The sequence below is a fragment of the Ictidomys tridecemlineatus genome, chromosome 8, assembly GCF_052094955.1.
Source record: "Ictidomys tridecemlineatus isolate mIctTri1 chromosome 8, mIctTri1.hap1, whole genome shotgun sequence".
Lineage (NCBI taxonomy): Eukaryota > Metazoa > Chordata > Mammalia > Rodentia > Sciuridae > Ictidomys > Ictidomys tridecemlineatus.
This window is the reverse complement of record NC_135484.1, coordinates 135,226,125-135,252,651: the sequence shown is the minus strand read 5'-3', so window position 1 is coordinate 135,252,651 and position 26,527 is coordinate 135,226,125. Positions and strand designations below refer to the sequence as shown.

Here is a 26,527-nt window from a genome sequence, read left to right as displayed (position 1 = left end):
GGTATGTAACCACACAGTTGTTGTAAACCACCTTACTGTGAATGGTTAGGTATACCTCTGACCCCTGGGAGCAATTTCACTTTACAAGGCAGGGTGGTATGTGTGTGTGAATATAGCCATTCCCCATCACAACACAGGAAAGTAGAGAGGCACGTGAAAAAGGGAGTGATTTCTCACTGGCCCAAGTTACCCATTCTACCACCTCCATGGAGTCTTCTAGAGAGCTCACAGAAATTTTAGAATTTTTGAGCTCCCCACAGGAGGTTCCTGAGATGAGCCCTCACCCCTCACCCCTCCTCACAGCTCTGCACTCTATTCTAGATTCCCACTAAAAATGGGATGAGATTTTCATGCCACAGTGGAGAAGAGAGAGGCATCACTTATCTTCTTTTGCCTGGAGAAGGACCAACGGTGATGGCAGTTATCTGCCCACAGTGAAGCCACAGGGTCCTTCCCAGCTGCAATGGAGTAGGTGACAGCTGATCCCCGACAAGGTTGAATGAACCCAGCAGCCAACATGACCACAGACCCACAGAGAGGGGCAATTTCTGATCCTGGAAAAACACCTCACATGCAAACAGTAGTGAACATGGGACTCCAAAATGGACCCTTTATTTCTGAATTGTTACACTACACTGATAAGGTCACTTGGGTCACAGGTACATGGTGGAGTGTCAGAAGAAAAGTGGGTCAGAGGGTGAAAGCAGAGGACTGCACCCAGGGATGACTGTTTCCTCACGGAGAAGAAACTCGGCCGCAGAACAGAATCCCTCTGGTCCTGCTGTGCTGGATGAAGAAGAGGAAGGGATGGTCTGCGCAGAAGCACGGAGTTAAACTTTTGCACAGCACCATGAATCTACAGGCTGTGGCTGCTGCAGCTTCAGTACCCTCCTCATTGACCTCCACAAAGGACTTGTGCAGATGCAGGTCTCTCCTGGATGACATTCCAGAAAAGTCTGCCCTGGCCTCATCGAAGGCATCAGTCATGCCCAGGCTGCGAAGGACTTCCTCCAAATCATAATTTTCCTGTAGCTTAAACCGAGGGAGGAAAACCTCCACCTCCTCTTCGTCCATCAGGTCTGGCTGGTCCACTCTATGTATTTCTCATAAGTAAGTTCCTTCTCCACCTAGAAGGGAGTTGAACATGTCAAGACCGAGCTCATGCTGTCATACAGGGCCACGTGCGATAATGGAGATGCTCCATGTTGTGAGTGGGAGCCTCACCTTGGCCAGAGGTGGTGCTAGCGGTAACCAAGGTAACTAGACAGAGCTCAGGGAGAGCTCAGCAGGAGACCTAGCATCTGCAAGGCCCTGGGTTCCATCCCAGCACAGACACAAAAAAAATAAAATAAAAGGCTAACTGGGAACTGGGGAAAGCAGCTACACCAGAAACCCAATGCCCTTCCCCTGCCATCATGGCCTCGTTATGGCTTAGTGCTCCTTACCGTTTTCAAGTCAATGTGTTCGTCGGGCAGCATGATGATCATATTCAGCTCCTGGCTGACTTAGGGAAGGACCAGAATCTTGGTGCATATTTCCCCTATATAGGACATTTTAAAAGTAGACTTCTTAAACATCATTTGCACAGGCTTCTCCTCATTCTGGAAGGAAATGGACAACTGTTAAGTAGAAACATGACCCAGCTGGCACAGTGAACTAACTCCACAGAGGCGGCCCCTGTGGGCCCCAGGAACACTCTTGACCCAGCTTCTAGGACAGGCCATGAGGTTCCTCCTGAACCTTGTTATGGTTAGACACCAACTGTCCCCAGAGGCCAGTGTATTAAGGTTTTATCTACAGTGTGGAGCTACTGGGAGGCGGTGGAACCTTTCAAAGGCAGGGCCTAGTAGAAGTTGGGGCAAGGCCTTGCAGGGGACTCTGAGACCCAAGCCCTTCCTCTCTCCTTCATTTCCTGACTCAGGTGATCAGTTTTGTTTGATCAACTGCTCCCAACTCTTCCATCCACCACCCCCATGCCTAAGAGCAAAGGGTCTGCCTCATCATGGATGGAAAACTTAAATTTTGAGCTCAGATGAATGTGTTCCTTTTTAGGTAGATTATCTCATTATTTGGCACACTGAGAGAATGCTGACTAACAAACTGCCCAACACCAAGGTGCCCAGACTCACACCCAACATATTTCTTGGTGACTTCACCTAGTCTTACTACTTTGAACTTAATCCACCAAATTACAGTTCTAGCCGCGTCCTCTCCCCTGGACTCCAGCTCACGTGTTATACTAGCTGCTTGACACCCACACTTAGACCAAAAGAAAGTCCTAATGTCACACATGACTGTGGGCTCCTTATATCCCCTTCCTGCTCCACCTACACCTCTGCCCATCACAGTTGGCAGTGACACCATGCATCCAGTTGTCAAAAGCCATGGTGTGTCCTTGCTCATGTCTTTCTCTTACACTCTGCATCTCACTCCTTAGCAAATTATGGTGGCTCTACCTATGAAGTAGAACCAAAAACTCATCTATTGTTCTTTCTTCCACTGCCATCACCCTATCCCTGGAATACAGAGATGACCTCAGAGGGATCCCAGTGAAACATAAGTCAGATCACACCCCTCTGACTGGACACCCTGCCATGACACCCCCTCTCCTAGGAGCAAGATCTGAAGTGCTCAGTACATCCTATAATCACAACAGCTCATCTCCCATTCCTTGTCTCTCCTCACCTCCTACTACTCTCCCTCTGCTGGTTCCTACACTCACAGGGGTCCCTATGGAAAATCAGGGTCATTCTATCTTTCCCTTGTCCACTCATCCCTAAAACCTAGAGAGTGTAGCCTTTGTCTCTTACTGGTCTTTACTCAAGTATCACCCTCTCAGTGAATGCTTCCTTGATAGACCTGACCTGCAACTGTACCCCCCAACCAGAGCTTCCTGTCTGCTTCCTTTGTGACTCTGCAGCACTTAGCACTGCCTAATAACTACTAATGTCTGATTTAAGCTTCTGATCTCTCCCTCAAGAAAATGTAAGTTTCATGAGGCAGACATGTTCAGCTAGTCAATACCTGGCACATCTTAGGCACTCAATAAACATCAGCTGAATAAATGAATAAACAAACTGATGAGCAGAAGTAGCAAAGGGCCATCCTCAGAACATGAGAAAAAGATAGAGCACAGTGATCACATCCTACCCTACAATACTGCTTAGTTAATGAGTACTCCACAGTTTGATACCAGTAGATACTCTGAAATTTTTCTAATTTCATGCAACAGGCACAGCTGAGGGAGCTCCCTAGTTCTCTGGCACAGCACACCATTCTGGATCAAATGGAGTAACCAAAGACATGTCTGCTGTCACTTTCTTTCTCCGCCTTGTCAAGCTTGCCTGAACTAGACCTCAGCCACAACAGTCTCCTGCCCTTAGCTCCTCAGCCATGTCCTTGGCCAGAACTTGGCACACTTTTGCAATAAATGAGCGGACAGTAAATATTTTGGGGTTTGTGCTACAGAGAGTTTCTATCATAACTACTGGATTCTACTGTTGTGATATGTATAAACAAGTAAGTATGTGTGTGCACCAACAAAACTTTATATGATAAACTTGATATGGGCCAGCTTTGGCCCACAGGCCTCAGGGTGCTGACCCCACCTTATTCAATTTCTCTGCATTCCCCTCCAGGACCCAAGGTCTCCAATCTTATAATAAAAAAGAATCCAATCTTGGTAATTTAATGACTCACTAAATACATAATTATGTTAGTAAGCTTAATCTCATTTAGAAATGAGGAATCCAAATGAAAATCCTTATCAACTCAAAATCCATGCCCCTGGAGACACCCCTGCCACACACTCTGTGGGCTGGTACAGTCAACCCCTGCTGCAGCTCCACCCTCTCCCTCTACTGCAGAAAGCAAGGTAAACTGCTTCACTGCTCTGTATCCAGCAGAAGCCACGTGAGAGCAGTTCTGGTTTCCCTCTGAATACAATGGCAGAACCTCCAAAGAAGGCCTTTTGCTCTCCATCTTCTGTCCTTCCTGCTCCATCCTGCCTGGACAGTGGAGGCTGTATCTGAGCCCTCCTGTGAGCATGAGAAAGAGGCACAGGCTGAGTGGGAGAGCAGGGAGAGCTGATTCCCAAGAGCCTCACCCCAGTGCCACATCAGCCCTGGGTTCTCCTCTCCTCTGGGCCTCCAGGGTGGTGAGATGAGCTGTGAGCTAAACTGCAGAGATCTGGGGTTTCTGTTGTTTAGAGTTGAATGAAGCCCTAACACACATATTGTTAAAAATGAATTTCAAGGAGAAAAAAATCATATCTGGGGGAAAACAGGACAGTTCATTTTAGAATAAATCTCAATATAAAATGTATGTCTTGGAAAACTGAAGGTTCAGATCCAAGTGGACAAGGAAGATCTAACTTATGGTCAGTGATCAAGAACACATTAGTCCATCCTGTCGGCTTTGCAGCGTGTCAAAAAAAGTCTCTATAATTAAAAAGACTTAAAAAAATGGACTCTGTGAGAGAAAGATACCAGGCCATCTGCAAACACCTTCCAAGCTGAAGGTGGTCAAACTCAAGAGTCTAATTCTGTGTATGTTTCCCTTTGCTTGTTTTTAAACAAAAATATGTACTGGTGTTATCCTTATAAATAAAAGAAGATTGAAGATCAGCGACTGGTTCAGTATTTCCCGAGCACCAGCTATCATAACTACTTGATAACTTCCAACTGCCTACAGATCAAGCACTTATATGACAGCCATCTGCCCTGGGATGGTTTTTCAACAAAAGTGAAAAGTCCTTCAACCACTGCTAGGTCTAGTAGAGACCAGCAGGGGGCACAGTGACAGCTTAGATAAAGGGGCAGATGCCTGGTGGGGCTTCCAGTGGGGATACAGCAGTTAAGAAAGGAGTGTGAAGGTACTAAAGCGAATGGGAAGGATCCAGGTCCACGAGGACCCTCAGATACCAAATTTGGAGTTTGAACTTTACCTCAAAAGTTATGAAAATCCAAGAAAGACTTAAAGTTAGCCTGAGAGCTACACCATCAGATTTGCCTAGTAGATTAACACACCAGAGAAAGTATGGCAGGTGATAGTAAGGGGGGGGGGGGGGCTCCAAAGCAGAAACTCAATAACGTGCTGATTTAGAGAGGTAATTTACAAATTAATACATAGAATGAACCTAAAATCCACCTTCTCAGTTTTGAGCCATCTTTAATGTCCCTAATATCAAATAAATTTCATGAATGGCTGGATCTTTATGGGAGTTGCTGAGCCTCAAGAGGTAACTGGGAGGAAGCTGAGCTGCAATAACTGTGGAGAGAAAGTTAACCCAGCAAGAGCTAGCACTCCTCTGCACTCTGAATCAAGGGACACTGAACACAGAAAGTAGACCATTGGAAAATGAGCCATTCTGCACCACCCTGCCACCATAACTTCCTGTGATAACAGAAAAATGAGCACCATCAAAAATGGTGTCCCAGATGACTACAGAGCACCTGAGATCAGGTCAGTGCAGCTGCAGAACTGAATATTCTCTTCTATTTTATTTTGATTAATTACATGTGTCTAGAGATTGCCAGTGCTGCTGAACATCTCAGTTTGGGGTAATAAGCAATTCTCAAAAAATGAGCAGGGCTATGATTCGGCTCAGTGGTAAAGCATTTGCCCAGCATGGGAAAAGCCCTTGGTTGTATCCTCAGCATCACAAAAAAAAAAAAAAAAAAAAAAAAAGAAAGGAAAAAGAAGTTCAAAGTGTTTTACTAACGTATCCTATGAAATGGTAATGACATTGATGAACACATACATTCTACCATGTTAAAATAGAAAATTTGTGTAATATAAGAGTGATTACAACCCATTACAATGGCAATGCATTATGAAATTATTTCCTAATCTTCCTTTTGAACAGTTTATGGCTCCACATTTGATTTCTATTTATTTATAAGGCAAGATTTCACATTTCTCCTTCAGTATTGCATAGGCACAGGTGTTAGGAACACAAGTTCTTTGATTTATTAGCTGGGTGGCCTTAAAAAGGTTAATTAGTGTCTCTTCCTCTTTGTTTGCCCAATAAATGGGATGGCACTGGCTGTATGAAGCTCCCAGAGTTACTTTGAGGCCCAGCTGAATTACTTTCATTATTACTACTTTATCCAATGTTACTGAATTCTCAACATATTGTGGGCATTTAAAAGGAGAACTTCCTGTATCATTCCATTTCATTCTCACAGATTTCTTGCTTTACCAATTTCACTGTTCTGTTTTTTAAAAATTTGAAATCTTTCAATCTAAGAAAATAGTCTGAAAGCAAACTGGTCACTCAAATATTGATAACTTGCCACACTTGTGGGTGATTTTTACAACTTTTAAACACCCTAGGAAATAATTACTTGCTATTCAAGTTACTATTATAAAAACAATGAATAATCAAACTCAAGGAATATGTAATTTTACATCATGGTTGGTATTCAATTTTGGGAAGTTTAAAAGAATGAATGACAAATATTTCTAATTTCCTTATTTTGTATACTAATATAAATTTTTAAGTATCAATAGTTTTCTTAAAACATCCACCCAAAAAATGAAAGAAAATTAAATCAGCCAATCATGTGAGTATGCTGGAATTTCTGTTAATATAAAAGGCTTAAAGAGGGTGATGATACCTATAAAGTAGCTAAGACTAATTAAATAAGTAAAACAGATTATAAAAAATCATACTGTGATATATAATTATGAATATTTGAACCTATGCTTGTTTATGTTCATTTTATATCACTTCCTTTTAAAACAATTAATGCAGTTTAAAATAGGTTTGAAAAATGAGAAAAAGTCATAGAAAACATTGAAATCTCACACATACAAAAACTCTTATAAATCAATAAGAAAAGGGAATACAGATCAAGAGAAAAATGTGCACAGAATATGTAAATAAACAACATACAGAAAACATCTACAGGTTGAATATTCCAAAATGTACATGTGCAGAAATATTTTACATTTTGGCATTTTCTAATTGTGGATTTTGGGATTATTCTCCAGAAGCCTTTGGTCTCAAGACTAGGGTAGCATTGTTGATCCCTCTTGTTCTGGGGCTTCAGCCTCTTGGACTGTGCAGCTATTGGTTCTTTTAGCTCTCTAGCCTGCACATGGCTTTTGTGGACTATCCAGCTTCTGGTCCTGTAAGCCAATCTAATAAGTCCCCCTTTTATAATTATACTTCCTGTTGATTCTGTTCCTCTAGAGAACCCTCATACAGGGGGGAAACAGTGTCTACACTGAGCATATGTGGTATAACAATTATCTACCAAATATTTACTTTGTATTGGGTATTAAAAGTGATCTTGAAATGACCTAAATATATGGGAAGATGTATAGATTCTGCAAAATACTATTCCATTTTATATAAGGGACTCAAGCACATGTAGATTTTGATGTCTGCAAGAGCGCTATCTTAAATCCATGAAGGATTTGTTCTAGAACTATTTCAAATTTGAAGGATTTGTTCTAGTACTATTTCAAATTTGAAGGATTGATTCTAATTATTTAAACTAAAGAAATGTTTACAAGTCACATAGGTTAATAACACGAAGCTCAGCAGCCTTCTAAAAACCTTTTTCAGCATAAAGTTGCTTAACACATCTTTCCCCCTTTTTATAACACAATCTTAACAGGCTCATGATGAAAAATAGAATCAAAATAAAAAATATCAGGTTTTTCAATCATATATGATAGGAATACACAATTGGAGAACTATTCTAGTGAGTTAGTAGTTCTGGTGTTCATGTGACCAAGGCCTGGGGTTTGATTTGTCTATGATCCAACAAGAAAATCAGTTTGAACTGGCACTACCTGAAATGCTTATAGGGCCTTTCTTCCTCTTTTTAGCCATTTACTACAGAGGGCAGAAACAGGTGCTGGAAATCTGTTTTTGTTGTTGTTGTTGTTGTTGTTTTTCTATTTTGGTTCCTTTTTGTTTATTTGTTTGTTGTTGTTGTTGTTGTTTTCATGCTAGGATTGAAGCCAGGGTCTCCTGAATGTTAAGCACAGCATGTGCTCTACCACCAAGCTGCACCTGCACAGTGGCTGTGATGGTGATCTTTAATATTACTCTTGGCAATCAGTTTCCAGATAAAGGATAAAGGTTACCACTCATGATAAAGAGTAAAGGTGGGGCTATGATTGTGGCTCAGTGGCAGAGTGCTTACCTCGTGCATTTGTGACACTGGGTCTAATCCTCAGCACCACATAAAAATAAATATAAAATAAAATAAAGGTAACTTTTACTCTTCTATTTAAAAAAATAGAAGAGTAAAGGTTATCACTTGCTACCTTGGAACTTTTCTTCTTTCCTCTCTTCCTCATTTAATGAGGAACTGAATAATTGGTAAATATATTCTTCTCCCTAGGTGGGGTCAAGAAAGAGGAAGGAATGATAAGCAGGAACAAATCCATGAATGCTGAGTATCATCTGCAACTTAGTGTTCCTTAAGATTTTTATGTCTGTATCTTCCCCCATGGATGTCCCCAGGTGTCCTGGAAGCTGAGTTTGGAGGGCCAGTAAGCCATTTCAGTGCCAGGCAATAGCTGGAGAAGGAGTGCCAGTATCAGAGGAGGATAAGCAGTGGAATACAAGGGTGCCCAGTCATTTGCAGAAGATTACTCAGCTGTTACTCAGAGGTACCAGTGATTCATTGGTGTCTAATACTTAAAAAAATTCACTATAAAACTAGTCATGACAACAGAAAGATATGATCCCAAAAAAGGTCTCTTAACCCAGCTTTAATTGGTCCCTGATGCTAACAATGATAGGCAACCACTCTTACATGGTAACAACTTGACATTTCTTTTCCCAAACATCCCTGGATGGTTTTGAAAGGACTTCAGTACTCCATGCAAAATAAAAGCTTTCTTGGCAGCTAGACAGCAATCTGAATTTACAATCAATAAACTGAAAATAAAGATGTACCAGGAATCTGGTCATAAGTACTAACACAGCTTGTTTTACTTCCGTATTTGGAATTGTTTCAATTAAATTTTTTTTCTGTTTTGTGTTCTGTTTATTTTTCTTTTATATTATTAAACCCAGGGCCTCAAGCATGCTGAACATGTGCTTTACCACTAGGTCTATATATATTGTATATTTGTAAGCAAATATTAGATTGTTAGATATAATACATTGACAAAGACACCTTGGAAAAGAATGTTGCCTCCCATCTAGCTTATTGAATTCAAAGTGCATTTGGTATCAGAGCATCAGACTGGAACTCACATGTGAATGGATCAAACAATAGAAACTAGCCAGGCATGGTGGCAGGTACCTGTAGGCCCAGCCACCTGGGGAGCCAAGGTTGTATGATCACTTGATCCAGGAGTTTGAGACCTACCTGGGCAACACAGCAAGACCTCATCTCAAAAGAAAGAGAGAGAGAGAGAGAGAGAGAGAGAGAGAGAGAGAGAGAGAGAGAGAGAGAGAGAGAGAGAGAGAAAGAAAGAAAGAAAAGAGAGAAAAAAGAAAAATTATATTTGTCTATAAAGAACGGCCATTATTTTAAAAAATAAAGGGGGTGGAATTGTGGCTCAGTAGCAAAGCACTTCACATTTGTGACCCACTGGATTCAATCGTCAGCACCACATAAAAATAATAAAGGTATTGTGTCCATCTACAACTAAAAAAAATTCAAATAAAGGGCTTGGAATGCGGCTCAGTGGTTAAGTGCCCCTGGGTTCAATCCCTGGTACCAAAAAATTACAGCAATTATTACCAATTTTGACCCCAAACTGGGTCTTTTTTCCTTCTTGGAAATACAGAGCCAATAAATAAGACCCATATCCAACTCAGGAGCAAGGAAAGGTTTATTGTTGGTCAAAGAATAGAAGAAACAGAAGACAAGGCCTTGAAAATCAGTTTTTGGCTCATTTGAGTATGGAAAATCCTAGATAGAGGATAAAATAAATGAGATAAGAATATTCCTTTTTTTACTAGTCTATCCCTCCCCCTCTAGAAATTTGAGCACCACCTCTTTCTGCTCCTTTTATATTTCTTTCTGGTCATCATCATGGCAACTGTCAACCTTCATGGCACTGGAGAGTGTCATTTACCACGAAGATGGAATCATAATGAATTTGGGTTATCAGGTGGTCACTGGGGCAGCCATCCTAGATCCAACCCATTTTTGCCAGCCCACTTGAGGAGGACTTGTGGTCTTCAGGCTTCTGACCTTAAAGATGAACAAGATTAGGGTGGAGTCAAAATTCAGCAAGGTTGTGTAGGCATCAACCCCTCACCACATCACCTGCCTAGTCCCCCTCCCCAACCACTGGTACACACAGTGATTCAGGACCTTGAGGCAGGAGGGTCACAGTTTCAATGTCAGCCTCAATAACTTAGCAAGGCCCTATCTCAAAATAAAAAATAAAAAGAGGGTGAATTTGGCTCCATGGTTAAGTGCACCTGAGATCAATCCCTGGTACCAAAACAAACAATTATAAAAAACCTAGAGTCTGGTTTTAAATTTAGTGGATTAAATTTTTATTTTTGAAAGCCCTGCAGACATTTTTTCTTAATTACAACCAGCATAATTACATGTACATTTCATTTATAACATTTGTCCTTCAGAAACCTGTAACCTGCTTAGACAATCTGCAATTTGTTTACACCTTTATCCTTTGGGCTTTTGTCCTATTTTTCTTCCCATTTGAACCAATCCAGTCATTTTTACATTAGGGCAAAAATCATACTTTATTATACAGAATCCTGCTTCATTCAAAAACATTCTCTAAAAGACATATCCTCATCCTGGTAACTTTCTTTGTACCTTTTTCCTTTACATTTTGTTTGAAGTAAAAAGTTGTTCTGACTTGTTTCTCTCTTACATGTAAATTTACATTTTGAAACAATCCATTTAAGATTTAGACAAATTACTCCTTTCCAACAAGATAAAATACTACACTTTCCAGTATTTTCATCAAAATGCATCTTAAAGTCTTTGTCTTTTTTCTTTCTGTATAGAATTGCATTTTAACAGACTTTTTCTTTTTAATATTTATCTTTTAGGTGTAGATGGACACAACACAATGCCTTTATTTTTATTATGGTGCTGAGGATGGAACCCGGGTCTCGCCTGTGCTAGGGGAGCACTTTACCGCTGAACCACAATCCCAGTCCTAGAATTGCACTTTAATACATGTTAATTAGAACGTAAACTCTTAGAAATCTTTTTGTTGGTTTCGGTACCAGGGATTGAACCCAGGGATTTTCAACCACTGAGCCAAACATCCCCAACCCTTTTTTATATTTTATTTAGAGACAGTGTCTCACTAAATTGTTTAGGGCCTAACTGAATTGCTGAGGCTGGCTTTGTACTTGAGATCCTCCTGGCTCAGCTTTCTGAGCTGTTGGGATTACAGGTGGGCACCATTGCCAGTAGAGAAACCTTATTTTTAAGTAAAGATCCAGGGAAAAGCAATAGTAAGTTATTTTCCTTTATACCAACAGTTTTTTAAAATACATTTAATTAATAGATAGATAGAATCTTGTTTTAACTTTAGGAATCCAAGACTGCTTGATTTTATATTTAGCAACTGATTTGTCAGCATTGTAATATATAAATAACTCAGATGTTTTATCTCCATCTACATAAACATTTATCCCCTATATTTACCTAATTCATCCATTTTTAGATTACCCATGAAAACCAAGAGATCAGACAAGCATAATCAAACCTTATTTATTTGTTAAACCTAAACCTTGATAGTGTATTTAAAACAGAAAGCAATGGACATTGAATCTTAAACACCTAACAGATCAATATAATCCTGAATGGCCAGCAACCTAGGCAAAAAAAAAAATATTTACAATTTTAGACATCTTTAATTTTATCTTACCAACAAATTTAAATTAGTTCATTTGTGAGATATATTACATTAAATTTTACTTATGAGAAAGAGTAATATGGTAATATTAACTTACAAAATGAGAGTTGAATACAAACTATATTCATGAAAAACTGAACCAAGCCAAAGTCATCTGTTTATATGACTGTTGTTGTTTGGATCTGGAATGTCCCCCAAAAGCTCATGTGTTGAGGGCTTGGTCCCCCGTGAGCAATGTCCAGAGCTCAGATTTTGGAGAAGTGATTGGATCATAGTGGTTCTGATCTTATCAGTGGATTAATCCATTTTGAAGGATTAATGGCATGAATTAACTACTAGGAGGAGGTAGAAACTATAGGCAGGTGGGGCAAGGTTAGAGTTCACTGAGGATGTGCCTCTTATCCCTGATTCCCTTCAACCCCACCTCCAACTCTGTCCTTCCTGGCTGCCATGAGTGAGATCTTTCTTCTCCCATGCCTTTCTTTCTTTTTGTTCTAATTAGTTATACATGACAGCAGAATGTATTTCAACTCATAGTACACAAATGGAGCACAACTTCTCATATCTCCAGCTGTACATGATGCAGGGTCACACAATTTGTGCAATAATACATGTACATAAGATAATAATGATCATTTCATTTCACCATCCTTCCTACCCTCAAATGCCCCCCTTCCCTGCCCCCCAATCCAAATTCCTCCATTCTTCCCTAGCACCCCCGACACATCCTAGCCAACACTTATTGTAGCTTGTATTCTTGAAAATTGCCATTCTGACTGGAGTGAGATGAAATCTTAGAGTAGTTTTGATTGCATTTCTCTAATTGCTAGTGATGTTGAACATTTTTTCATATATTTATTGATCGATTGTGTAAAATCTGTGAAGTGTCTGTTGAGTTCCTTAGCCCATTTATTTATTGGATTATTTGGATTTTAGGTGTTAAGTTTTTAAGTTCTTTATATGTCCTGGAGATTAGTGCTCTGATGTGTGTGTGGAAAAGATTTTCTCCCATTCTGTAGGCTCTGCCTTCTTGTTATTGTGTTCTTTGCTATGAAGAAGCTTTTTAGTTTGAGTCTATCCCATTTATTGATTCTTGATTTTACTTCTTGAGCTTTAGGAGTCTTGTGAAGAAAGTCAGTTCCTAAGCCAACATGGTGAGATTTGGGCCTACTTTTCCTTCTATTACATGCTGCGTTTCTGTTCTATTTTGAGTTGATTTTTGTGCAGGGTGAGAGATGGAGGTTTGGGGGATTTTTTTAATTGCTTTTATTTTTTAAATACATGACAGTGGAATATACCAAAATTCTTATTACACATATAGAACACAATTTTTTATATCTCTGTTTGTATATAAAGTATGTTCACACCAATTCATGTCTTCATACATGTACTTTGAATAATGATGTCCATCACATTCCACCATCATTGCTAACCCCCTGCCCCCTCCCTTCCCCTCCCACCCCTCTGCCCTATCTACACAGATAGAGATTTTATTTAATTTTTCTACATATGAAATTCCAGTTTCCCAGAACCATTTGTTGAAATGTTTTAATTTAGGCATGCTGGTCAAACAAAAATATCTACTTAAGAGACTGGGGATATAGCTCAGTTGGTAGAGTGCATACCTTGCATCTTGCATGCATAAGGCCCTGGGATCAATCCCCAGCACCACACACTCACACACACACACACACACACACACACACACACACAAAGAATACCTACTTAAGTGCACATAACACAAAAGTGAATTTATCTAAGAAGTGCCATAAGATATGAAGGTAAACTCAATAAAAAATAATTACAAAATTTTTGCCAAAAATGAATATAAAAATTTCTGCCAATAAATACAAAAAATTTTGCCCCAAATGAAGCAGCTAGGGAAATCCTAGCCCTAAGAATTCCAGGGGCATTACGTTGGTGAATGCTGGATTCGGATGTGTTCAATGTTATCTCCAGAACTCATTTTGTGAGAGGGTTTTCTGATGACTGGAGCAAGAGTCAGTGAAATAATAATAGGACTGTCCCCGCAGTCATTAAATTCATATTTTAGCCCCTATCAAAAACACAGAACAAAACTAATATACAAAAAAAAAACCACATAAAACAATTACATTAAGCCAGAATGCACCTCCTGATCATATCAAGGCCAGACAAGATATCCCAATATCCCAAAGAGTGTGACAGCCCATAAGGTAGGGTGTGGCCTGGATCTTTAGTCCTAAGACCCCCAAAAGAACTTCTTCTGCCCAGGTACTTAATGTGGGCTCTGATCTCACAGATACCCACTCAGAGACAGCCTTCTGTCTGCCTTTATTTTATCAAAAAAGGGTTAAGACAAAGAGACCTAGAACTTGAGAACTGTCTGCCCAGAGTGTGAGGGAAGAAAACAACAGAAGAGAATGTTCTTAGAAGACCATGGCCAAGGGCCAGAGGGAGCCAGTGTTGGGCTCAGAAGAGTGCACAGGAAGAGAGGCTCTGAAGAAAGTAAATGGACATGAACCACCACTTACCAGAAGCTGCAGTTAAGACAGAGACCAGGAGATGAAGGTGAACGGGTCTCCCCAGCTGGTTCCCCTGAGGGAAGGAAGATCTTTAATGAAAGGGACAAAGTTTGGGGAGCAAAAGGAGAGAGTAGAGTCAGTAAAAGGGAGGGATGACTTTACTGGTTTAGGAGCCAGTTGCTGAGAAGAGTAAAAGGAAAAGACAGAGCCCAGGGACTAGGGTGTTAGGTAGCTAGTCAGCCATGATGGGTGAGCAGGGCAGGGACAAGGAAGGGAGACTGAAAGTCACAGGAGCCTTATCTGACAGACAGGCACCTGGAAGATGGAGGCTTGGTAAGTTACAGGATGGTGGCACATGCCTGTAATCCCAGTAGCTCAGGAGTCTGAAGCAGGGGGATCCCAGATTCAAGGCCAGTCTCAGCAACTTAGCAAAACCCCGACTCAAGAGCTGTGGACGTGGCTCAGTGATAAAGTGCCCCTGGGTACGAGCCCCAGGATCTCCCCTGCCAACAAAACCCCTTCCACAACCATAATTCATTACATCCCCTTAAAGAAAAACTTGCTTCAAGATCATGTCACACCCTACAAGTGACCTGGACCCTCCCTTTTCACCAAAACTACCTCCACCACTTCTTGTGACCTGGACAACCCAGGTTTGCTGAGAGCTCTTCAAAGGGTAATAAACAGATAAAAGAAGCATGAGAAATGGAGTCAAGGAAAATGGGACTCAAAAATTCTTAAAACCCCCCTTTCTGAGAGGACCCACTCTCTCCCTCCACAGTGTCTTTTTTTCCCTTTTCCTGTCTCTTCAATAAACTTAGCCTGCAACTCTGAGTGGGATGTCTGGGATCTTTCTGGCGTGATCATATGAACTGGTGAGAAAAATGGCTGCCTCAGCTCCAAGGCAGGTGTTTGCCCTGTAATCAACAGCACCAGCAGCTGGCACAGAGGAAGAGGAGCATTTGAATTGAAGCTGGTAGACCTCAGTGAAGGTCACCTCTTATTGCCATGTCAACAGTCACCCAGTGGCAGTGGAAGGCATAGACACCAAAGTGAGTGGGATGCAGGCATGGGAAGAGACACATGGAGGCAGCCTCTTAGAAATCCCAGGAAACAGCTGTGAAGAATGAGAGCCAGACTGCCACCCAGAGCTGGAGGTGGGCTGGAAAGGACACAACAGAGTTGAGCATGTCATTTGTCTTGTCAATACTGACAATCAGAAATAACTAGCAGAATACTGGGAAATGAGGAAGTTGTCTGATTCAAAGGAGAACCTACTGAAAATAGTTGCTTTATCAAGAGTACAATAGTGAAGCAAAGCAATGCTGCTTATTTCTATCCTGACAAGTTTTTATTATTATAGTTTTATTTTGCAGATAGTATGCTAGGCAAGTGCTGTACCTCTGAGTTACACCTCCAGCCCCCTCACCTTCAACTTATTTTATATCACCTTTAATCCAATGGCTTCAATCACCTTTCTCCACACCTTAACTCATCTTGCTTTTTCATCTCACAATAAAAACCATCCTCAGGGAAGCATATTTGAGGCTTGGTCTTCTGGTCTATGCTCAGTCACTTTGGGAATAAAGTCTGTTTCTTTTGCAAAACTCATTTTGCCAGTGACCAGGCATTCTGTGCTGCAGACCAAACAGGCCTGGTTCCACAGCAGGCCCTCAGTGCCCTACCCCTACCTTCTCTCTCTCTATCTTTTTTTTTTCATAACAAGAGATGCTCATCTTCTTATCTGGGCTAGAATTACTGGGTGATCCATTTCAAAATGCAAGTAGAGACCAAAGTGAGCCAGTGCCCACTATGTCAGGATAGAACAGGGCAGCTTTGCTGAAGGGAACTGGAAAAATTTGCTAAGGAGCTCAAGAATACTGCTTATAAATACCAATTTAGAGAGACCTCACATGAGCTGGGAATGGTGGCACATACCTGTAATCCCAGCCACTCAGGAAGCTGAGGCAGGAGGATTGCAAGTTCAAGGTCAGCCTCAGCAATTTAGCGTGGCCCTAAGTATTTAGCAAGATCCCCTCTCAAAACTATAAATAAAAAGGGCTGGGAGTGTATCTGAGTGATAGAGTGCCTCTGGAATCAACTCCGAGAACTAAAAGACAGTAGACTGAGAGTGAGAGAGAAACTTAGCATGTTTGACCAGAATAGTCCTGACCAGGGCCCTGTGACAATCAAATTCCTAAAACTAAAGATAAAGGAAACAAAACCTGTTGAGAATAGGTTCAATGACGATGAGGCTAATTTCAGTTTTCCTGTGGTTGGAGCCATGGAGCACCAAGCCCCTCTAGACTCTGCTACCCTGGCACTGAGGGTACTCTGGGAGACAGAGGCTAATATTGAAACTTGCATTACAGTAAGGAGGTCTTGGTCAAACTAGGTGGCCCAGTAGGATCCTCCTTGGATCAAACTCAATGCTGCCCTTGACAGAATCTCCTTAAAGATGGTGTTTGGATTTGACACAAAGGGCAAACAGTTTAATTTCAAATTGCAGGCTTGGGCATTCCAATGACAACAGAATGAGGCACAAGATAAACATGTTCATTATTCCTCCTTGGTGAAAGATGGTCAGAAAATTTGCATCCTTTTAAAAAAAATGGGCAGGTCACTTTTTTGATATCTACCTGTTTTAGTCCATTTTCTGGTTATTTGAACTGAATAGCTGAGTCAGGGAATTTTATAAAGAATAGGAGTTTACTTAGCTCATGGTTCTAGAGCCTGAGAGGTACAAGGTAGAAGGGCTGTATCCAGTGATGGTCTTCTTGCTCATGGGGACTCTCTGCAGAATCCTGATGAGGATGTGTAGGGGCACATACAAGAGACACAGCCAAACTGGCTTTTATAACAGATCCATTAATCCATGAATGGATTAATCCATTTATGGCAGACACCTCATGACCCAATCACCTCTTTTTTTTTTTTAAGAGAGAGAGAATTTTTTTAATACTTATTTTTCAGTTTTCAGCGGACACAACATCTTTGTTTGTATGTGGTGCTGAGGGTTGAACCAGGGCCGCACGTATGCCAGGCGAGCACATTACCACTTGAGCCACATCCCCAGCCCCACAATCACCTCTTGAGGGTCCCACCTCTTCATATCTGACACTGGGGATGAAGTTCAGCATGCGTTTTGGTAGGGACAATCAAAGCACAGCAACACCCCACCCTGATGTAGTAGAACCCCAGTCCCCCAGCTCCTGTGACAACAATAGCTTGGGTCCAGTGAGGGTTCTATTGTCCAGTAGCCACTGTGGCTTCCACTCTGATCTCCCAGTACACTGTCCCTTTTGTTTCCCAGGGCTATGGTCACTTCCAAAAGCAACCTAAGATTAGAAGGACTGGGGGAATTCTTATCCTCTGAGTTATCAAGTAATCTGAGACACAGTCCTTTAGTTCACTTGCAATGTTGTTCTTTGGATAACTTGATGTTTTTTCAATGACTTTTATAACTTTATTATATAAATGAGTTTGAATTGCTGAAGTGATATCTGTGACTCATTGAGTGTGGTGTGACTGTTTCATTCATTCCACAGACTTTTATTGAGCATTTAATATATAGATCAGGAGCTACAGTTAGGGGCTGGCCCTAGGAAGGGGGAAGACACAGTCGCTGACCTGAAAACATCAGACAGATGTGCAAACAGATGAAACAGAACTACCATAATGGTGCTGAGTGTAGGGGCAAGAACAAATTAAAGGAGCAACAATGATGCCAATTGGGGGGAACCAGAGACCTTAACCAGAGTTGAGAACTGAAAAATGAGGATGAGCTGATCAGGTAACACAGAGGAGGGAGTATTACAATATCTAGGAGACTGGAAAATAGTCCAACATACCTTGTATTTGAGGACACAAATAACTTATTGCATCATTAAATGTGAAGTGGTTTAAACCTACATCTACAAAGGGCCTTATATTCAATAAGTCATACCAATGCACCTGTGGATGTTCTTGCAGGAACAGCTGAATCAGATGCTGAAATCCTCCAGTAATGGACTTGAAATGACCAGGTTTGGGGGGCAATGAGGGTGGAGGTTGCTGTTGCTTGGTGGCCTGGGAGAGGCCCAAGAGCAGGGAAGAGGACTCAGACCTCCCCAACCCTGTATTGGAGGGAACAGAATGTGGGACTTCTGCTGAGTGACTTTTGCAGGGGAAATGGGATTCCAGAGAGAGGATATAGTACTCCAGGAAAACCAGGGGCAGTTACAGGGTGAGTTAAAGGGCTGACTAAGAGCTGAGTCACAGGACAAGGGCCTGGGAAGGGCTTATGTAGCCCTGGGTTGCCGGGTCAGACCCAGAGAGAACAGGGCTTCGACCCACTGAAAGCCACAGACACCTCCCAATGGGTCTAAGCCCTGCAGGAACCCAGGTCAACTCCTGACACACACACACACACACACACACACACACACACACACACACACACACACGCCTACCCAGGGTGCAGGAGCTGGGAAGAGACCCCAGGGTCCTTTGGCCACAGCCCAATCCTGGAGGACTCTACCTCCGCTTTGTGTCCAGGGACCAGCTGCGTGCCCTTGCCCAGCCTGGCAGGAGCCCGACCCTCAGCGCCCTACCTTCGGCATCTCGGGTGCGCTCAGGAGCAGAAGCGTGCCACCGAGTCCTCCTCCAGTGCGTCTGAATCCCAGCTCCTCATGCTGGGAAGAGCCAGGGAGGACCCGGCTGGGGATCAAGGCGGACAGAGCTGGGGATTTGGGGATCATAGGGCTAAGGCCCTGGTGCTGGGGCTAAGGGGTGGAGACAGGGGCACGGGTGGCGAGGGTGTATGAGGCTGGGCCCTAAGGGTAGGATTGGGGCCAGGAAGGATGGCCAGAGGCACAAAAGGTCTGAGGCCCTGTGGGATGGGCCCAGGAGCTCTTGGGGTTGAGGCTCAGAGGAACGTGGCTGGGGACAGGGTCAGGAAGAGCTGGAGTCCAGGGAGCCAGGAGCTGTGGGGAGATGGCCTGAGAGAAGGATCGCTTGGGAGGATGAATCACCTGGGGCCCAGGGTGGGCATAGAAGAGGGTCAAGTGAGACACTGTGTGTTTGTACCCTGTGGTGGCCCATCTGCTAATTTCTGTCTCAGCGCCGTTTCCTTCAAAGCACCAGCCGCCTAGGCAGTTTTATCTGTCCATTCTCAGGTTCTACTAGACGGTGATTTCCAGGACAAGGTGCCAAGTTTGCTAGCGTCCCCCACCACCGCAGCAGTGCCAGAGGCACCAAGTATCTAGAAAGCTGGGGGAAAGGTCAAGTTCAGGAAGCTGGAAAGCCCCTGGAAAATCCGGGCCTGGCCTTCAGGGTGGGAAGCCTATGCACAGGGTCCCCCACCCCAGCCCTCCTTGGGCCAAGGTCAGCATCAGGTGCTGGCATTGGCTGTGCCCGAGGTCCCACAGGAAGAGAAACTTTACATCGCATCTGAACTGCTGGTCTACTCCAATTTGCCCTTTCAGACCATTGCTAAGAACCCCTGATTTTGCTAAGGCACTACCCGTAGATCAGTCAGAGCCACAAGTCAAACTAAGATTGGGTATCATGTTTAGTCTGTGCTCCCAGAAGGCCTTCTTAAAACAGGCTCTCAATCGTTACTCCAATTTTTTTTAAGAGAGAGGAGGGAGGGAGAGAGAGAGAGAGAGAGAGAGAGAGAGAGAGAGAGAGAGAGAGAGAGAATTTTTAATATTTATCTTTTAGTTCTTGGCGGACACAACATCTTTGTTGGTATGTGGTGCTGAGGATCGAACCCAGGCCGCACGCATGCCAGGCGAGCGCGCTACCGCGTGAGCCACATCCCCAGCCCCAATTTTTTATTAGGTAATTGAGATCTTCCCTCCACCTTAGACCATTTTTACAGCAGTTTCCAAAATAACACAAGATAAAAATAATCAAACTTCAACAGAAAAGTTTCCAGTATCAGATGCAGATCTTTAAAATGCTGTATGCATTTTGCAGTTTTGCTAGTATACACTTTAGTATACTCTTCTCAAAGTGTGCCAAATAAATATGGCAAAGCTTTGCTCTTCACCTTGGTTGGAGAAACAGAACTCACATTTCTGATCTTCCTGTCTGGCTGCTGAGGTCTCTACCTGGTGAAGGTGTTCCTGCACCTGCTGTCTGACAGGGTCACAGCGTGGGGGATGCTGTGGCAAGGCCTCACCATCTGGAAACTGGAACCATTAGGAATGTTAAGTGTTTTGTTCGTGATACTCATGATATGGATAACAGGGCATATGTCAATCATTAATAAAAGTACGATTGCCTGAGATTGCAGGAAAATTCCCAGAATGAGACTAAGGATACAATTGAGATATGCCATGAGGTGCATTTCAGTGTCTCTCAGGATACAAACAATGGTGTTATTCCTCAAGCCTAAGCAACAAGAAATATTTATCTCATGGTTAACAATTTACACTAGCCCCCCCCCAACCCCATCCTAAAGCCACGACATTTACAATAGCCTAGCTACATAAAAACAATTGCTGTGCCAACAGTACAAGGACCACCCTATGTAGCTTATGGTATCCCCTCGAGGACAAGAGGCTAATAAAAATACATTCCCCAACCAATAGACCCTCCTTTGCTTTATGCAGAAACTTATGATGAAAATGGAAAACACACAGTTGATATAAATGACAAATGGGTTGAGGTGTAAAGCCTGCCTTTAGTTAAAGATTACAAAGACATAAGAATGGTGTGCTTTGACCAAGGATCAAGGAAGTTCTTTTAGAAAGCAGTTGAATAGATTATATGAAAAAAGGAAATTACCTTGGAAATTAAAATAGAATATTGTAAAATCAACATAGATATATTTTAGAGGCACTTCAGAGGCTTTTAAATAATAGACTTTCACTACTTTAAGTGTATTTAGTTTAGAAGTAAGAAAGCTTACCAATAATCATAAGTATGCTTTAAAGTTAAAGGTTAATGAAATAATTATAGGTATGCTTTAAAGTTAGAAGTGAATAATAAGAGTCATGTAGACTAGTTGCATTGCCTAGCACCTAGTGATGGAAGTGAAAACCTAAAAGCTTAATCATGATTGACTAAGGTTACAGAAAAATATTTTGAACAATGTACTCAAAATCTTAGGTAATCAATGTATGTCAGAAAAGTTGTAATTCTTGAAAACAATGTAAATCAAAAAAGTTTCAGGCTTTGAAGTTATCCATTAACTACCTGAAAAAACACCTGTAAAACAGGTATAAAAATAAAGGTCCCTCCAGGGACAGGGAGATGTCTTCTAATTTGCAACCTGTCATCCGGACTCTTCTTCTTTCGCCAGATGCCACTCCTCCTTCAGGACCGCCCTGGACCCTCACTCCCCCCACCAGGGCTGGACCTGGGCATCTACCTAAGCACTCTGGGTGATTACACGAGCTGAGGGCCCCAGGGAATGATGGAACTAGCCCAGGGTTTTCCTGGAGCTCTCTCCATCTTTTATAGCAGTATTCTGTGAATGTTTGGATCAGTCATACAGTTGAATTGATCCCAGCTTTCCATTTAAGACAGACAGACAGATAAACCTCTTTATTTATTTATTTATTTTGAGCACTGTTAGGTCAACAGCAAAATTGAGAAGGTAGAAATTTCCCATATCCCTTTTGTCTCTCCCCCACTGCCAACATCCCCCACCCCAGAGTGGTATATCATTGTTAAAGTGGATGAACCCACATTTCATTGTCAGCCACAGTTCATAGCAGCTCTCTGTCTTTTTCGTTCTTGCTGGGAGGTTTTCTGGCCCACCAGAGCTTCCCTTCTTTTTCCAGTGGGATTAGCTTTCATATATGTTTTGAAATGTTTTGTTTCAAGGGATGTGGATGGGCTTCACACAAGTTCTATCACCATCTTGCAACAGAATGTTTCCACAAGGTTCGTAATTCCATAAATGTGAGCCTCTCCTCTTCCACACGGATCTCAGCACAGGGACTGCTCTACATACACTTTAAAAGTGTTGCAAACACAATATGTGTCCTTGTAACAAAGTCAAGAAATCCAGACTTCCAGAAAGAGTGAAATTTCCCTCTCCTTTCTCCCCCAGACACCCGAGTGTATGTTAAGATGTTAAGATATGTATTTGTAGAAACATCTACATCTGTATAAATATTTTACAATCCAGAAAGAGTGAAATTTCCCTCTCCTTTCTCCCCCAAACACCCGAGTGTATGTTAAGATGTTAAGATATGTATTTGTAGAAACATCTACATCTGTTTAAATATTTTACAAAATATAAAACTAGACTATTTTTAAAAAAGAGTTGGAAACAAAAACAAAAACAAACAAAAAAACAACCCCAGTAGCAAGGAGATTCCTTCTGACACAACCCTGAAATAGTTTTTATTTTCCACTGGCAACAAATGAGTTTACAAGAGAATGATTATCATCCACTGTGACGCTCAAAAAAAAAAAAAAAAAATTGAACATAAAGCCAATAGGAAAGAAAAAATAAAACATGCACATAACAACAACAACAACAACAAAAAGACAGGCTATATACATTTGTACTAAAGGAGGAGAAAATGTAACACCAACAAAATGCCCCCATTTAAGCCTCTTGGTTTGAAAACTTTTTAAATAAAAATTAAAATATGTATGTACATAAACACATGTATTCATATATGTATACATTCATATACACAAAACATATAAATAAGTATATATACATATGAATGCACATGCACATAGCCTCAGGAAGACTGCAATTTATTTTGCAGTCTTTTTTTTTTTTTTTTTGCAGCTCCTTGTTAGAATCTGTTTCCCTCATTTCTTTGTAAGCTCTGAGACTCCAAGAGAACCGGTGGCTAGGGTGCTTTTGTTAGGCAGTGACTTCCCTGTGCCCCAAACAGTGACTGACACAGTAAATGACTGACTGAATGAATCTTACTGATCAAAGGCTTCTAGGGTCTTTTTTTTTTAAATTTGTTAAATTTAATGTAGCATGTCTAAAATCTTATAATTGTCGGCCTCTGAGATAGTGCTATGGTGGTCTTCCTTCATTCCAGCTTTGTTTGCATGGTCTTAATTCATTAGTTACTTGCTTCTCTTTGGGTTTCACAATGATATACAACTTTTAATTTGTTAGAACACAAACATAAAAGACTTTTTTTAGTAATACTAAATGTGACATAATGATAGATGCCAAATGTTTCTTAAAGATATTGTAAAATAATTATTGCAATTTTCTATTCTGGGTGTTAAGGACAGAACCATTCTTTAGTTCTAAAATACAGGAACAATTTGGTCCAGAAAATAGTCTATCTTGTATTAATTTATACATTGTCCATGTCAGGTCCAATCTTTCATTTTATTACAAGGATATGGGAAAAGAATCTAAAATAATGCAATCTATCTAAAATTAGAATAAGAGCTGATGGGCTTGCCAAAAAGAAATTGTGTATTAGGATTTTTTTAAGAAATTGCAAAAACAATTTTGAGAGAGAGCTTCGAATTACTAAGAATATTTTCTGAAAACCAACAGCATATATAGTTACATAAAATAATAGAAATTTGCCCACTGCAGTGGCATACGCCTGTAATCCCAGCAGTTCCAGAGACTGAGGAAGGAGTATGGAAAGTTCAAAGCCAGCTTCAGAGGAACTTAGCCAGTCCCTGACTCCAAAAAAAAAAAAAAAAAGAGGGGGTGGTGGTTGAATGTGGTTCAATGATTGAGCGCCCCCTGGGTTCAATCCCTGGTACTACTACTTCTACTGCTACTAATTTCACCAGAAATGTATTCTTTTAGCTCATCATTTGTTTGGTACTGGGGATTGAACCCAGAGGTTCTTTACCACGGATCTACAACCCCAGCCCTTTTTATTTTTTTTATTTTGAGTCATGGTCTTACTAAGTTGTTGAGGCTGGCTGGCTTTAGACTTGCAATCTTCCTACCTCAGCCTCCCAAATTGGTGGGATTAAAGGCATGTATCCCCATGCCCCACTAGCTCATAAGATTTTTTAAAAGCAGGGATATTCATATAATTCAAAATTTATATATAACAGTTATTTTAATACAATTTTTATTTTGAAATAATTTTGGATTCCTCAAAAAATTGGAAGAATAATTCAGGGAGTCCTCTTATTCTCCCAGTACAGTTTCCCCTGATGGTCATCTTATATGATACATTTGCCAAACCGAAGATGCTAACATTTATTTCTTGCTATTGACTAAATGTCTGACTTCATTTGGACGTCACTAGTTTTTCCATGAGTGTCAGCATAAATCTTTTAAAAGTCATCAGCAGAAAAGAGGAATTTAATTTTTCAGTGAAAACACAAATGATATTCTTGAGAAGCTTCATGATTATCAGTAACATATCACTTTTACCTTTATATTATATAATACACCTGAGACATCAGGCCTTAGAGAAGACATTTCTTCACTAATTGATGTATATAAGTGTTAGAAATGACAATGAAAATGCAGTGACCTCAAGAATTATTAGTCATTCAACTGAATCACATAGTATTTCTGAAATGTAAAAAGATAAATCTTGGTCTGGGGATGTGGCTCAAGCGATAGCGCGCTTGCCTGGCATGCACGGGGTGCTAGGTTCGATCCTCAGCACCACATAAAATAAAGATGTTGTATTCACCGAAAACTAAAAAATAAATATTAAAAATTTCTCTCTCTTTCTTAAAAAAAAAGATAAGTCTAAAAAAAGTCACATAAAGAGAAAATTTGTTTATGTGATTAAAATAACATTTTAGGATTCCACCTTTTGGGTCCCCTTCTTCCTCCGGGGAGAAGTCTTTTCTGCTGTCCTCTAATAAAGCTTCTACTTTCCACTCTACACTTGCCTCAGCGTGCTTCTCTGGTGTTATACTTCAGCATTCAGGGAAGCAAGGACTTGTCACTGGTATATAGCAGTAACAAATTGGAGGTTCCCCACTGAGATCTACACCAAGGTAAGAGCCTCTGCACACACCCCACTTCTATCTGAGGTGCATCTTTCTTTCTGGAGGGTGATGTGGGAACCCGATGGCTGCTACTTAAACGCAGTAGTGCAGCTGCCACTCTTCAAGACTCAGGTGAGAGGTTTCCCGGCCTAGGCAGCTCTCAATCACCTGTTCCATATAGAGCAGGCATGTTGGGTTCTGCCAAAACCACTTCCCACTTTTCTGTCTGGGCCTGGAGAGCAATTGGTGTGAGTACACAGTGTCCCTAATCCCGATCTGCCTAGGATGCGTGGAAGTGGAGGAAGAAGTTTGAAACAACTGCAGAATTCTGGTCTGGGCTACACTCAGGTGTATTCCTAAGGTTCCTTTCTCTTGAACCCCCTCACGACAACCCTAAGGGGTATCTAAGGTGATCGGTAGATGAAAGGCAATGAGGGAAAGCCCCAATCACATTTGCCTCCATGTGAGCTGCGCAACACTCCCAAACCCACATCCATTCCCTCCTGGATGCTCCCCTTCCTTCGATGGGTCAGAAACGCTAGCAATTCAGGTTGTAGGACTAAGAAAGACATGGGATGATTAGTGAAAGGTGCCCAGGTTCCCCACATGTGCATAGGAACTTTCACTAGTCTGTTTTAAAACTTCCCATTACTGCTCCGATGTTTAGAATGTGCTGTGTTCTCTTTAAGCTGCTAGAGGGAGGCATTTTTAGAATCAACTCTTCCAGTAGTCTCTCTGATAGAAAGCGCTATATGCCTTATAACCTGTAGATATCCCTCACCCCCAAGAGATTCCTTTAGTCTAGGGAGTAAAAAGGCAACAAGAAGAGTGCACAATTCTCTTTTGCTGTGGATTTTTAGTGGCGGGGAGGAAAGCAGTAAGGCCCTTAAGTCTGAATCCTCCCAGGGTCTCTGGGACTCCAAAACTGCTTGCTCAATACCGCCCCCTTGCAGCTCAAAGAAGACAGAACGGTCCTGGCCCTCTTTCCTTACAGCAGTAAGGAGTTCCCAAAATTAGAGGGGGGAATGAAGCCAGATTTACAGATAGGTAGTTAGGTAAATCAGGTCTAATATCGAGTAAAATCAAGAATGGAGGCCATTATAGAAAATGGAGTCCAGGAAACCAGAGAAGCACTTGGGAAAATTGAAATGTTAATGTCCCCAAGGCCCCCCAGCCCATCCCAAGGAAATGATAATGAAGCAGCTCCCAGCAAACTTGGAGATGCTAATCCAAAGGCCTCCCCAGGCCCTCCCTGCCCAGATTACTCCTTCAGCTCACCTGTCCCCCACCTT

The 26,527-nt window shown here is 41.6% G+C and overlaps 1 pseudogene across 1 annotated transcript; it reads right to left on the bottom strand.

The window, feature by feature from the left end:
• Positions 1–584: 584 nt before the first annotated feature.
• Positions 585–19,072, bottom strand: LOC101975105 (serpin B6-like; annotated as a pseudogene). The gene is made up of 4 exons (XR_013424563.1): positions 18,926–19,072; positions 18,288–18,401; positions 1,446–1,601; positions 585–1,127 (listed from the first exon to the last, which is right to left on the bottom strand). The product of XR_013424563.1 is annotated as a serpin B6-like (transcript).
• Between the last annotated feature and the right edge of the window lie 7,455 nt (positions 19,073–26,527).